Source organism: Anser brachyrhynchus, assembly GCF_964034855.1.
Source record: "Anser brachyrhynchus genome assembly, chromosome: 5".
NCBI classification, from domain to species: Eukaryota; Metazoa; Chordata; class Aves; order Anseriformes; family Anatidae; genus Anser; species Anser brachyrhynchus.
This window is the reverse complement of record NC_137699.1, coordinates 61,697,147-61,711,430: the sequence shown is the minus strand read 5'-3', so window position 1 is coordinate 61,711,430 and position 14,284 is coordinate 61,697,147.

Here is a 14,284-nt window from a genome sequence, read left to right as displayed (position 1 = left end):
AGGGTGTTAGGAGCTTCTCTTTTGCTGCCTCAAAACAGCCACTCAAACTTTGCAAGTGCAAATATTCACCCCAAATGTGAGCGTGGCATGAATCGAGCAATAAAAGTTAATCGACATCATTAAATCTGTCAAACCAGCAGGTTATTAAAATTACCACTATTCACTCTGAAAATGGGAACAAAAAATTATGCTCCAGCTTTCTGAGCCTGTCTTGTTTTCCCACACTGCTTATGAATTACTACAGTGTATTACAATGTCCTCTATCCATCTTCATTAGCATTGAGAACAAATTGTATTGGGCTGTAAGGCAGCATTTTTTTTGGTATTGTATAAAAGTATATGATGTACAGAAAATGGGCAATTTAATATGAAAAGAATATTGTGCCTCAGAATTTTTATTTTCTAAACAGTCATTTTGGTTGGGAATTATTGCATGATTTGTGCATAATTTCTCATGGATAGTTATTTAAATATAAATAGGGGAAATATGTAATTCCATATGGTGGCTATCTACCCTTTCTTGGTGCCTCTCCATATTTTTAATAGTGCAATAAACAAAAGATAAAAACATCTCTAAGCCACACACTAGTCAAAAGAAGATAATTGTGCCTGTATGTGTTTATTGTAATTTGAATGTGCTTCAATTAACTTTCCTGAATATTTCCTAGTTCTTTTAAAAGAAACTTAAATTGGTTTTTATTTTGTGAAATTTGTTTCCAGTGCAATAAGGAAAAAAAAGAAAAAAAGAAAAACAAACCAAGATTCCCTTTGTTTACCTCATTATGAATACATCCTATCCAGGAGCAAAGCTCCAACTCTTTATTCCCAACAATTGCTTTTTTTTTTCTCCTTTCTCACTTGCTTCTTGTTACACTCTAGGTAAAAATATCACATTTCTAGTGCTGCCTAGGAAGAGACAGCTCATCGCTCAATATATCACATATCAAAGTGTGGTAAAACATGAAAATGGCAGAAAAGCAAACTCTTACACTTTTGCACTGCAGCCACTTTTAAAAGACGAGAATTTATTACCCTTTCCTCCCACAAATCGTTAGGGCAACTGAAAAAGGGAGGGAGTCTATAGAATGCTTGTTGTAATTAACCTTGAGGCTTTTATTTAAACAAGGTCAAACATTTTAACAGCTTTATAAATCAAGGTTGGGTCTGCGTGGCTCTATAGCACCAAGCTAATAAAAAAATGCACATAGAATACTTATTAAACAGCATTTATTTACAGAAAATATATCCCGCAGGCTTCAGAGGCAGCCCCGCGGGCTGCTCCAGCTCACAGGCAAGCTTAGGGACGCACAGCTCCAAGCCCCAACCAAGCCTCTCCAAGGTGACTGCTGCAGCCTGGCTTTTATTAGGTGCTACCACGGAGCTAAGCCTGGGTGTTGGTAAATTAGGTCATTTGCCAGCTGACTGCATTTTTAGCAGGGCTGCAAAATTACAGGAGGTAGATTACAATCATCCCAATATTTCTGCAGTTTCTGTCCTTAGTTTTATCTGATTTTTCTTTACTTTTTTTTTTTCTCCTTCAGTTAGGTTTTGCTGGAAGGCAAGGAGCAGGAAGGAGCTCACGGAGTTCAGTACAAAGAGCCACTCCTGACTTTTCAGTGAGGAGCTACCCAAAAATGTTCATCAGTCTTTCAAAACAAGACTCTTGGATTCGCCTGAATATCTTGGGTTATTTCCCACTTCCTAAATGAAGTGGCCACCAGGAGTAATGTTTTCTGGTCTAGGAACATCACACTGGGCTTTTTATTTTGTACTCTAAATGAATGGTTAATTTTAAGTTGCTCATGTTCATAATTTCACATGTAGCAGATCATAATTAAGATCATAAGCCACAGCACGTGACAAGGCTGCTTGACATGACGGTCTGCTCCGCAGACATCCCTCACCAAAAATCCTCCCTTTGAAGTCAAGAGAAGGTCCACAGAGATGAGCAATGGATGCCCACTATTTATGTTACTCACCAGTCATAAAATGATGATTATTTTATATAAATGATAAATGATGATACCCACCCACTGATGATTTCTCCTAAATATTTTTTGGATCTTAATCACATTTTTTTTAGCTCCACGGTGCTGGAGTTACACAGCCACTGAGGGATACTTGGTATTCATCATGCTCCCTCTCTTGAACTTCACGTCTCCAGCTGGGCTGCCACGACCATCTCCCAGGAGGACCTCTGGACCCCTGAAAACATTGGTACAGCTGCAGCTGGGGTTATAGCCTAAAACTGCTCCCTTTCACCTGGCTCCAGCGAACTGCATTGCCTCCATCCAACACAAAACCTGTGCACGATCCCCCGTTTCAGCGGGGCCAACAGCAGGGACTGAACCGGGTGAAGAAAGAAACCATTTTTCCTGTGTTCACCATTTTAATTGACTTCTCCTTTCATTTGTTCCCCTTTGGTGCCCTCCGACTGCAAATGTTCAAGTGGCTGTAGTAACCCCCAGGAAAAAAAAAAGTGGTGCTTAATGAGATTTTTATGTGTGGGTGTTTAAGTATCCGCATGAAGCAAATTCCTAGCCTCTTCTAATCAGAATGAGAAGGAGACCATGTGAGTGATGTGACCAATTATGACCGAGCACCCCAGAGCAGCTTCTGAATATTCACGCCCAATTGCTACTTTGGTGGAACAATTGGTTTGAACAGTTTGAAAAGGCAATGATGTCAAACGTGCGGCGTGATTAAACACAGTGAAATTACCAGCCGTTGTAGCTGAAAGAGAAGCTCTGTTCCCTCCCCAGGGCAACGCTGCTTTCAAATTTTGCTCTGGCTGGAGCAGGAAACAACATCCTCAGGTGGCCTCCTCCTGCACCCCCAAATTGCTCACTGCAAAGGTGTAGCTGAGCTTTGGAGGCAGCATGGACCGGGACTTGCACGGGAGCTTTGATATGGGTGCAGAGAGCTGAATGCAACCTCTTCACCCTGACCCTCATGCAGAGCCACACTTCTACCCCTGGCAGCGCAACCCAGAGGCACATTTTGTAAGCACACGGTGCTGCAAATGTGATGTGAATTGGTGAGTTTTGGGGCCAAGCATCTGGGGGTTGAACTGTCAAGACAACAGCCAAAAGCCATGCCTTTTCCATTGGTATCAGGAGCACCCGGGAGCTCTTCCATTTCTGTGCAGACAAGGAGCACACCGCACATGGTCCTGCTGCACGGTTCACACCTATTTCTGCCATCACCGAAAATGGCCTATTCCCTTTCAAAAAAATGACTATTAATCCCACTGTCCAGCTCCCTCCTATTATAAAAATTCACATACCACTATAAGTTACAGCTCAGTAGCAACCCCAGCTTTATGAGCAATCCAAGTCCGAGCATTAGGAGAAGCAGCAGTTTTTTGTTGTAGTGCATGGAGAAATGCGGTTCCCAGATGGCAGAAGGGAGCTGTGAACACACACGGGGAGAAAAATGTAATACATCCTCGGCATCATGTCTTATACCAAGCCCTTGTCACAGAGCATGGGCACAGAACCCCTGCCCGCCCCCGGCTGCTCCCATTTGGGGCCAGGTCCGTGAACAATTGCCCTGCTCCTGGTCCCCTTGGGAAGGTGACTGTGAACACTCATGTACAAAAAAAAAGTAGTTTTCTTAAACATCAACTCCCACATGTTTGTGCAAAATGCTTCTTAAACCTGACACACGAGTCTCACTTCAGCAAAAAGCCTGCATAAAATCCTGCCTGAAACTGGGGAACTTTTTCTTTTCCTTTCTTCTCATTTCCTACCCAGAGATCTGAGCTATTTTTCCCTATCCATAGGCTCCCCCCACCCCCTCAAAAAAAAAAAAAAAAAAAGGCGGGGGGGGGGAGAGACTGTATTCACTAATTATACATCCTGAAAAGAATTTGGTTCAGTGTAAGATGATCCTAGTGATATGCTAATCCTTTTTTCTGCTTGGTGCAGCCTGAAGCCTGTGTCTAACATTTTTTTCAACTGTATGACAATAAAAGTTGTGGCAACAAAAGAAATAAATGGGCAGCTAAAGAAGGTATAGCTGAAACACATGGCAGACCAGTTCTCTCCTCTCCTTCTGGCTGCTCTTTTGTAGGCTCTGGTTTGGTATCCTCAAGTCAATAGCCGAAAGCCAGCCACCTTAGCAACTTAGTATGACACCCAAGCCCTCTCTCTTTACATTCATGAATAGTCAGCAAGCAGCAGACAAAATAGAACTAATCTTTTTTGACAGAATTGTTCAATTTTAGGGGAAAGGCTTTTGAGGCACCTTCCATACATTTGCAGAATATGAGACAACAATGGCCACGATCACAGTTTACAAAAGGACGACCAGGGGTGTGAGCACACACACACGCACACACAACGGCCATTTCGATAAAATATCGCAGCTAAGTTGAAGTGATTGCAGGATACGGCCATTGTTAGGGGGGAAGCTGGCAGGCAAGAAAAAATAAATGAAGCAAAAAAAAAAATCTCCATTGTTTTGTTGCTGATACATACACATCCCGATAATGCATGATTAGGGTTATTTGTCTTGATTAGTAGAAGTTAAGAGAGCTGATTAACATCCACTCTCTAATTTCCTGTCATAGGCTGATAACTTCATCTTTTCTTTTTTCCTTTTTTGGACCAATGATTCTTATTGTGAAATGCATTCAATCCAGTGGGTTCTCACCTGCATTTAAAAGCTGGTTTTGCCATTTCAAAAATCCTGTAACACAGCAGCCACACACAAGCCTAATATGTGCAGAGAAGGACATTCCTCCTTTTCCCTTTTCTCCCCTCCATTTAATGCAAGCCATATATCTATCTCCAAATGTAGTCTGAGCAGGAAAGAGAAGGAAATAATAGTAATAATACTAATAAAAATCTACCCAGTCTATGGGCAAAAACAGAAGTTAGCAACATGGTCCATGCAGCTGCAACACTACATTTAAAATTCAGTTTACTCCTAGGAAGAGGGCTAATCCTGCCCCTGTAATTCCCTACAGCCAAAATGTACCCCCCTCCCTGAGTGACAGTGCAATGCAAAGACACTCGCACGCTTATCTTCCCCAACCAGATGGCCGACTTGGATCAATGCACACACGCCACGATCAATGGGAGCGATAAAGAATTAGGAAAACAGTGGTACATGCTCCCAGAAAGCTTGTACACTGCATAATTATTTTATGATTCTACACATGGCTACATGTGATACTGGAGTCAAGAAGGAAAAGGATAATTAGAGAGCCAGAAAGCACCCGTACTGCACTACACACTTTGTCAGTCAGCAGTTCCCACTCGGCTCAACTCACCGCCGTTATCTCCTCTCCTGCCCCCTTGCAAACGAATTTCGGGAATACGTAAAATATTAGGGGGAGGTGGCTTCTGGGTTACAGATACGGGATGCGGGAGATTACCATGCCCTGTGATACGACTGCAAAAGTTTTTGGCCGAGGGCTGGGGTTGACCGCATGCCTTGGCGGGGACCGTGCTGGGGTGGCATCCGAGGAGACACTGCAATGAGCAGGGGTGGCAGGTGAGTGTTTCCATGGCTTTGTCATCAGAGGGATGTGTCCACAGCTGAACACCCTGTTCATTCAATAAAATATAGCTGTATATGTTGTCTCTGTTCTTTTTTTTTTTTTCTTCCTTTCCTCCCAGCAGCAATTTTGTGATTGGCTCCTTGTATCCAGCCTATTTGCCACCACACTGCCGAGCAGAAAAGGGGGAGGAAAGGGCTGCCCCCCCAACCCCCAAACTGATCGAATGACACAGAATAAATATCAAAGTGCTGGATGGTTGCTACTCTGAATCTGGATGCCAAAGAGCACATGACAAAGATTAGACAGCAGAACAATGCCGGGCAGAAATCTGCCCTTGGTGGCAAGGCAGGGAGCAAGAAATCACCATGCTAAGCACTTTGCAAAAACACCTCGTCACTGCTCAATGCCGGGCATAACACTGCCCTGAAATTGCTGATGGGGACAGTGGGAGGAGGAAGGAGCTGGGCTCCAAAGGCTGCAAAGTGGTGCTGCCAGCATCCCGAAGCTGTGGCAGCCCTGTCCCTCCCAGTACCCCCATGGCAGGACCTTCCTGCTGGCCATCAGGCTGGTGGTGGGACCTGGGGCCATGGCACCGTGCTGCTGTGTGAGGGGAGAGTGGGGTAGGAGATATCCAAAAGGGAGTACGGAGAGTTCACTCACCACCTAGCAGAGGTGAGGACCAGCCAATGTGCGGAGGGGTGTGATGGAGAGATGGAGCTCAGAGAGGTGTGGTGAAGGCATCATCATCCCTTCCATGGCTGCCTTTCCTCCCTGTGGCTCAGAGCATGTTGCAGCGGTGTTCTGGCTGGAGACCATGGTCCAGAGATGCCTGCCCAGGTCCTTCTGCAGGGACGTGGCGGAGGGGCTCACTCCACATCTCTTCATCCCAGTCCCAGCCTGCTCCCTTGGTGTAAACCGGGGGCCGAGCAGCATCTTTCTGTAAAATAAACAGACATTTTGGTAGTAACATGTCTGGGATGGTCTGTTTTAAATGTGGAGGTTTAAAATAAGGGAATTGGGGTCCATCCTGCTGGCATTTGACTCACATTAAGACCAGAACCCAGAGCCCTTGCCCTGACATGCCGAGCAACCTGCTCCTGATGAGCCCTCAGACTAAAACAGCCACCCCAAGAACACCCACACTTTGCTCTTCGCCTCCCCTCAGACACAGGGCACTGCATGGGCAAGGCGATAAGGACTATAGAAGCTTCAGCCACCTTGAACACGTCTGAAAGTCTGGCCTGGTGATGACAGATACCCCAGGCATGACAAGCCACACATTGATCAGTTCCTGCAGCTCCAGCCCCAGGTTTCTGCTTGTTCTTGAAGGTCTCCCATCTTACTGGGGCCCAAATGAAAACACATTAGGGCACAGTTTGCCCATCCCAGGGACAATGCAGCAATGTTTTCCTCCACTAAGATCACGCAAAGATAAGACCTGGAGAGGAGGAAAATGAGAAAGAATACGGCTGTGCATGGGTCATTTTAGGCAAACATTCCCCACTGCTGAATCAGAACTCATGCAGTGCCAGTTTTGCCTAGGAGAAAAAAGAAATCGGGCAACGTTTCCTGCAAGCACCATGCTGGGAGGTGAGCAGCACAAATGGGGCAGGCTGGGATGTGGGTGAACACTGGTGGATAGGTGAGGTGAGACATACAATGGTATTAACTCACCCGTCTCTTCTCCTCTTCTTTTGGTGGCCTCTGAAAGGAAAAGAATAAAGCTGATATTTAGAGGCATGCCTAGAATCAGTTGTACGGCAACATACGTTCATATTGCATCTTGCTGAAAGTGCCATCTCCTTTGGGTAGCTCCTCCAGAGGGATCCGTAGTCCTGGCTGGCTGCATGTGGCACCTCTCTGCCTATAACCAGCCTGCTCTGATGGGTACATGGTACTTGCTGGTGTAGATGGTCCAGATGACATTGTCAGAGAAGCATTATGCCACCTGAGCCGTTACACGTTGTCCCAAATCTTGGAGAGGCAGCATTCCTGGAGCAGGTGGACAAGATATAAATGAGTTTCCATTAGTTTGACCACTAATTCTATTTCAACTTTTTAATCAAATGCCTCCATCAAAAAAAATATCTTTTTGGGACTGATAGGAAATTTTTGTTGGTGATTTCTGTTTCTCTTGATGTTTTACAGTTATATATGGAAAAAAATATTTTCTTTCTTTAAAAAATGCCATTTTTTGGTAAAAATTTTATTAAAGAGTTATCTCAAGCTGATTTTTTATTCTAAACAGGAAACCAAAATAATCACTTTTTTTCCAAGTTTTTTCATTCCTTTTATTTTTTATTTTTTGTCAAAAAAAAAAGAAGCTTTAGATATAAAATGTAAATATTTCCAAACTTCTCATAAGAAATAATTGCCACCACTAATCATTGTTTCCAGAAAGAAAAGGTTCTTTAGTGACACAGGTTCTGCCTTTGGAGTTGGCATCACACTGTGTAACAGCATAATTAGAAATAGAGAGATGTAATAACTCTCCAGGTTGGAATAGATCTGTATGAGATCAGTTTTGCCTCACTTGGAGATGGACTATCCATTTCTGGAGTGCAATTTAATTACTTCTGTGGTAGCAGGTGGTAAGTTCTGCATCTCCCCTGACTGGCAAAGTGCCTCTTCTCCTCCTCAGCCCAGTTGCCTATGCCTTCGCTAAGTCCGTCCTCTTCCTCGCCGGGTCTGCCTCTGTTGCTCAGTATTTTCCTGCCGTAACAGCTACGATGGCCTTATGCTACCGTTTGTTTTGGTAAGCAAAGACCTAGAGACACAGCTGCAACCAAAGGAAACGCAGCGCGACTCAAAATAGGGTATTTTTTCCAAATTGCTATTAGTCAGCCTTTCTAATACAGAATTAAATATTCTAACAGATGCCCCAAATTTTGCCAGCTGCTTGTGATCCCTTAGGACAGACAGGAATGACTAAAACATGCAGAACTCCATGCCCATTCTTCTTTCCCTCGGCCATGCTTCTTCCAGAGGTTCTGGATCCCCTACGTCTCTCTAGGGCAGCCAGATCCAATATACTTCTGTGTTGGGGACTGTTGTTGAGTCTGGTCCATGCCACTCCTGCAGTAACTTGAAGTCCACATACCATGGTCCTCACTCTGAGGCAAGATGGGAAGTGCAAATGTATGTCCTGTCATGAGAGAGGACTGAAAACAACCTCGGAGCAGGTGATGGGCTACTCACAGGCAGTCCCACCACAGGGCAGCACCTGAGCATCCCCCTCCGTGTGGATTTCTCATGGGATGGGAGCACGTCTAGTTGCTTAGATGTGGAAAGCCTCTTGAGATAGAAGTCATCAGGGTAGCTGCTATGGACAGGTTCCTGCAAAGGTCCTATTCCCCACGTCCACCAAGTAAAAGACAGATCTGGAACTATCTGCAGACAGATTCCCAGAACTCTGTCCCATGTTACAAAATGGGGGGAAAGAGACATCCCGGTGCCTCACACAGCTTATGCGCAGCATATCGTTGTGCTGCGAGTGATGAAATATGACCCTGATGTCACTTCTGTGACTTATAGGATTTGCTGAAATAAAAAGGAAATAACCTTTACTTCTCAGCTACTGAGACAAAAGGGGATTCAAACTGTCGCAGATGTAATAGGCTGGTAGAGAAGCAAGCAACACTTTTATTTCTGTCTTGTCTATACATTATTTTATTTTATTTTATTTTGTCTCTTGCAGGACTACGTAGCATGTTCTCTCTCCTCTTCCATTATTTCCTGCTTAATTTTAGGTTCCAGTTTTGGTTTTGGACAATAACACTGTTATCAGAGAACAGTGGCTCGGACTCATGGAAGCTTTCAGAAAATACTGGTGCCACCTTCCATAAAACACTTTAAACACATGCTATTTGTTTTTAGTCTCCCTTCTGGTTTTACACACTACAAAGAGGACATTTAATATGTACAATAGAATTAATAGGGATGCAGTGTAAGCAGGACTTACATTCAAAATACACTTCCACAAAACAAAGGAGCAGCTGTGAAAATGTAGAGTCCACTGAAAAATTTTTACTTGGGTATCACATTTGCTAAAAGATTTACTCTGCAAAGTTTTATCTAATTTCCCATTCATTCAATTAAGCAGAGAGATAAATGCTTGGATCCCAAGAGAGTTGGGGAAACTGTGCTTAGCTCCCCCTTACACTTGCGATTGAGACTGTCTTCAGCTTCATGATTATTGGTAGAAAGTCCACGTTTAGAGAGAGGCTCCATGCTGCTGACAGATGAATGCCTCCACCTGCCACAAAATTCAACAGGATTTGGGAATACTCAGGATATCAGAGATCTCTTGAGCATCAGGAAGGTTCAAGCCACTTAGGTAATGAAATGTCTTGTGAAAACTTGAAGTCCGTGATACAGTCAACAGACCCCGGGGAGTCAGGAATACTCTGCTGCTCCTTCACCAGAAGGGTGACAAGTGGGTGGAAGGAGAGATTGAAAACAGAGACAGAGATACTGAAGACAGAGATACTCATCCCAAACAGCACAGTGCTGTGAAGATGCTTCCTGGTCATTCTCATGTCAAGAAAGAACATGGTTGAGATGTTCCCATGCCCACTACACAATCAATGGCTGGGAGTTACTGGCAGCGGTTGGTTTTAGGTTTTATAAGACCGTTGCCTCTCATATTAACCTGTATTGTTAGTATTTTCATCCATTTGGTGGCTCTAAACTTCTGCTTGGATTATTAATGCTTTGAGGATCAAAAAATCTTTTTTTTTTTTTTTTTTTTTTTGGATTTAAGAACGCTGTAGTCCACAACCAGGTTGTAGTAATTCTGAGATATTTCTCCTACTGCTGCTATAACTACAGCTGTAACTAGAATTGACCATTTCTTGATACCTCAATTAAGAATCAATTTCTAAAAGCATCCTCAGGTCTGCAGAATTTTGCATATTTGGGCTTCAGATAGCAAACATGGTTATTTGACAGCACTAATACAGGGTGTTCATTCATGTACCAAAGCATGAAAACTTTGGGACTCTAAATAGGCTTTCTTGGATTTTGATGTCTGTTGATTGAAAACACATGAAGGGAACTAGACAAATGATAAGAAAGACCTAAGACATTCTTCTAAATTTTATCAGAATTTTTTGATTAAACATATGTGAATGCATTGTCTGGTTTTAATCAGCTTGAAAACATTGTCAGCAATTAACTGGCAAAACAGAATAATGTTACATAGCCAAGCAAGGGTAATTGTGCTCATTATATTGCCAGAGATGCAGCTGATCAAAAAGAAAAGCACCGTTTTCCCTGAAGTTCATTTACAGTATTTAGGTGGAATCAGCACTGGGTTCATAGGCATTAATCAGAAACCACTTTGCTCAGAAACTGCTCACCAACCTGCAAATGCATAGCATGCTGTCAACACACACGATGGGTTTCCCACTGGAAGTGTGCATCTGTTTTTGCAAGGCTCTCAGTGCTATTTTTCCATTTCATCTGGAATATCCATATTTATCCCTCAAGAAGCAACACCAGCCTCTTCTCATTCTGCACTGTGGGGAGAACCTGTTGAGAGACAGAAGGGTGAATGGGTATCTCTGTGAATTGCTCTTTGGAGGCCAATTTATCTCGGTGAATTTACATGGAAAGAAGAATACAGTGGGACTTAATTACTACAAAAAGTGAAAATGCTAATTATTGTTTTACAGTGACACAATTATAGTCATCCAAAAATGCAAGAGGCAATGTCTCTAGGTAAAGACACAAGACCAGCTGACCTGCTGGGATAAAGGACAAACTTCAGGGCACACAAACCATTTTCACAGAAAAAAAAAATCATTGTTTTTTATGGATATCTTCTAATTTTGGAAAAGAGATTTTGGCAAAGATATTCAGGTTTGGCTTTTTCACTACTGTCTCATTGCAGGATGGAACAAACAGTCTGGACCACACTTAAAAATTACGATGCCCTTTTCAACCCAAGAGCATGCAACCCAGTAAATGGTGACTCCATAAAGAAATTACCTGTTTTCTTTGGGCCTTGCTCAGCATATGAACAAGGGCCTCACCCATTCCCCTTGTCCCTGCCTCTTATTTCCATAGTTACCTGTATTGACTATTTTCTGTGAATATGATGCCATTTAATGCCTCAGTTTATTCAAACTGGGTCTGCAGCTGCTAGAGTTCAGCATTGCACCTATAGCTTGCTTTAACGGTTCAGTACCAGCTTTCTGATCCAGTGTGATCAAGCTTTGGTTTTCTCCAGGGACGCAACAACCTCTTCTCCAAGTCAGCAAACTTTCAGTTGTGTCAATACTTCCTTAGCAATGCCTATTTTCTGTTTCAGAAATATGTGACAACAGGATGCCTGTGCCCACATTTTCAACAGGAAGACCTGTGGGTTTGAATTATAGCTCCTCATTGCTACTCACTTAATCTCACTGCTATGTCTTTCTAAGTTCTGTTTCTAAAAAACCTTTTTTTCTGCCTCAGAAAAAAGAGAGAGCATTACTCCAATTTAGCGCAAAACTAATTTTTAATTTTTTAACAAATCCTTTAATGTTCCTTGAGCAAATATTTCATATGAGTCATGTGTGCAGACATACAAAACACCTTTTAATACTTCATGAAGATGAATAGAGAAGACAAAGAAGGGATATGCCAAGGTTCACTGCCAAATTCAAATCTGCATCTGACCAATAATTCACCAATGTAATTCTGTCAAGGACAAGGGAGTTATGTCAGCTCAATCTGGAGTAAGAAAGTTCAAGGAAAAGGCTCTGAGCCTTTAAGCGCAGATTCCTTTTATGAAAAGAGTCAGGAGGTGGCAATTAAACTCAGTTACACTGTGATGAACGTGCCCTCCCGTGCCCAGCTCAGAGACCACACACGCGCCGTATGGTTCTCCAGGGATGAATGCATCCTGCTCTGGCCAAGGGCTAGGGCAGAGACAGCCAAAATCTCTTTGAGAATTTGGACAATGCTCAAAGGTGCAGCCCTATGAAATACTTAGAGGGACAATTCTGTACCATGTAGCCTGTCCCGGTGAAGCTGCACCTTCAGGACTATGCGGGATGATGACCCAATTTGCACAGACCCTCAGCATTAGCATAGGCCCATTTCAAGCGAGGTCTTTGAACACCAGTTGCCTCCAAATTCCATTACCTCTCTCCCTGCTGGGTTTTGTGCTCTAAGCATCAGGCAGGGTCTGGGGGAAGAAAAGAAGAAGAAAAAAAAACAGTAAGTTAAATCCTAAGCCCAAATAATTAGACACGTTTTGGTTATTCCGCTAAACTATTACCTATTGCTGATTCTCCATTTCACAGAATATAATGTGATTTTTTTTGTTTTGTTTTTCAGACTTGACACACAGGTCAGTTAATCCAGAAGTTCATAAGCATGAATGAGCCAGGAAGAGAGGCAAACACTGATTTTGGAGGCATTTGTCACAGCACTTTGCCTTTGTTTGCAGCCGCATCTGATGAGAAAGAAAATTTCAGAGTCGTCCTTGCTTGCAGATACTCCAAGAAAATTTAACTCAGAAAGTGAAAGAGGTGCAGCGTGACTTTGCTATCTGGCCGGTAAACTTAAGGTAACAATAATATCTCATTTTTGTCACTAGCAAGTGGGTTTGCTGGATAATTTTAAAGGGAAAACTGCTCATAGAAAATCCTGTGCAGACAGAGGAGGGTTTCATCTCTGTACTGGAAATTAGCAGGCATTTTTGTTGCATCTGATCCAGCCCTGTCCTTGCATGGAGGGTACTCGCTGCTTTTTAAAATAGGACTGAGAGGACAGGACAACTGAAAGAGCAAAGGCCAGTTATTTTGATTCTTTGAAGCTTTTTGCTTCTTTGTCTCCAGGAGCAACTATTTAAAATTGATTCCTAGCAGATACAGGGAGAAAGACTATTTCTGCTAAATATCCATCACTTTGGTGCATTCTATTATCGTTACTCACTTCAAGTGTGGGCACCAACAAGTGCTTGCAATTGCAAGTGCAGATCTGGACCTTGACTTGCCTTTATAAAGAAGTTGGTGCGCTGCAAGTTGGAGGGCAGGGGAATTTGCCGAACACAGGTCACTCTGTACCACATGTCTGTGCATTACCCAATTTTACACTTCACAATACCTCGTGAATATTTACTGTCCGTGGGAAGATCGTGGACAGCTTCCTTAGAGTAGGGGCCTATCCTTTGGCATGACTGGAGTTATAAACCTGACATTTAGTGCAACTCAGCTACTTTATGTGCAGCATGACCCAACCATGTCTGCATGGTATCTGAGGAAGGAGTAAAGTGTATATATTTACCTTAAGAACCAACATTTGTTCTGAGACCCTAAGCAAAAAAATTCAATTTTCATTCTTATGCTACTCTTACCTTATATTGATTCTTACACTGTGCCCATCACTGAGCAAACTTATTTGCTCTTTGCTCCTTTTCCTTTCACTGGAGTTTGCTGCATTGGCTGGGTTTTCTTTCATATGTTTTGTGACTCAGATACGAATGGTGAGATCAAAGAATGCCCTTGGAGTAGATGGAAGTAAAGTTTTTGGTGGTCATTTCTTATTCAGGGGCTCAACTTTGCACTTATACTGGCTTCCAGGGAATTTGTATCTCTCACCCAGGGACTCTTCACCCTACTAGACTGGGCTCCACCGTTCAAAGGAGCAAAATTCTTGAGGCTGGTCCTCACGGAGCCCTGAATGTTTTTCCTTGTTTTTCCAGTATCCTTTTCCCAGTACTTGTTGAACTGTCAGTAAAAAATAGACCATGAACTGGATTTGAAATTCTCTGAGAAACCACTT